Source organism: Aplysia californica, unplaced genomic scaffold, assembly GCF_000002075.1.
Source record: "Aplysia californica isolate F4 #8 unplaced genomic scaffold, AplCal3.0 scaffold00334, whole genome shotgun sequence".
NCBI lineage: Eukaryota > Metazoa > Mollusca > Gastropoda > Aplysiida > Aplysiidae > Aplysia > Aplysia californica.
The window spans coordinates 596,411-597,922 of NW_004797604.1; the positions used below are offsets into that span (position 1 = coordinate 596,411).

General features: G+C 38.0%; 1 protein-coding gene across 1 annotated transcript in view; it reads right to left on the reverse strand.

Annotated features, from left to right (window-relative positions):
* LOC100856793 (neurotrophin) overlaps positions 1-1,512 on the reverse strand; it is a gene marked incomplete at its 3' end in the record, with an annotated part of 42,455 nt that overhangs the window by 40,508 nt on the left and 435 nt on the right.

The following is a 1,512-nucleotide window of genomic DNA, read 5'->3' on the forward strand; positions in this document are numbered from 1 at the left end:
AACCTATCAACTGTGATCATCCAAATACCGATGCCAGAAGATTTATTCTCATGATCAGCGTACTTTATTTTCGACGACTGCCACGCCTGATAGTCGTCTAAGGGCTAATTTGTCTTATGTTTTTAAAATTTTAGTTACACAAAGGGTTTTACGGCACTTTCAACACAATTAGGCCATATAATATAAGTTCCGAAGATTAGAAGTGTTACTTGAGACCAGACCATCAATGATTTATTTATAGAGGCACCAGCCATCCATGTCCAGGTGCTGTTTTAGCCGAGTGTTACTTGAGAATAACACAAAAAAGGAAGAGGAGAGGTAAGGACGATAAGTGTTTGATAGGAGAGGAACATACCCCACCAGTGAACCAGCTAACTAACCACGATTTTCAAGGTTTTGGTCATAGAAAGATTCTTGACGACAAAAGATAAACCTCGAATATAAATTGTATTACTTTTGCTTGAACTTGAAGAGACAATGAGTTGGGGTTGTTTTTTTCTCAAAGTTTACCTACCTTAGAAGGTAGTATGAGAAACTTTGAGAGAACTGTGAGAAAATTTTCCTTTTCTTTGTTTTCAATTATAATTAGGTAATGTGGATGGTCTAGGGGGAAGGGGGAAGTATCTGTATGTCTGTGTGTTCGCTAGGGTTGCATTGCCTACGAAAAAGGTTTGATTCTGAGAATACAGTTTGGATTAGGCAAACTACGAGCACGACTTAAGCAAAGGGGAAATCTTTAAAAACATAGTTGTGAATGTCAGTGGTATGTATGTGTATATTATGTATGTGTGTGGGTATGTGTATACACCGATGTATGTGTGTATGTGTGTATGTATGTTTAGTATGCAGATGTGCTTATGAGTACGTATTTGTGTGCATGTGTATATGTGTGCCTATGTATGCATATGTCTGTATAATATTATGTGTGTTTATGTGTATTTGTGTAGGTGTGTGCATATGTTTGTATATGTGTAAATTATACGTGCATGTGTGTATATACATGTATTTGTTTAATATGTGTGTCTGTGTATGTATATGTGTGTATATGTGTTTGTATATAATATGTGTGTTTGTATACATGTGAGTGTAATATGTGTGCATGTATATGTGGGTGTTAAATGTATGTTATGTGTGTATGTATATGTGTATTTTTGTTGTTGTTGTTGCTTTTTGGTAAGTGTCTTACGGCGCTTGCAACTGCATAAGGTCATATGAGCGTGCGGGACACATTAAACATTTTCAGTTGGTAAGAAATTTTGAATTTTGCTCGGGTGGTAACCGAAGCCTACTTTTATCGAATTTTAAACGACCAAGGTATCTTTAACGTGCGCAACTTGCACATGGGACCTCCGAGATTTTTCGCCCTTTTCCGAGGTTAAGTGTAGACCTTTCTTATCAGAAGATCAGGGGTGTAGCTGAAAGACAGCAGTAAGATGGAGCCAAGGAGTAGCAGTAGAAAGGTTGCTGAAAGAGTCAGGAGCCCAGAGGAAGGGACAAAGGGGGTGAGGGGGG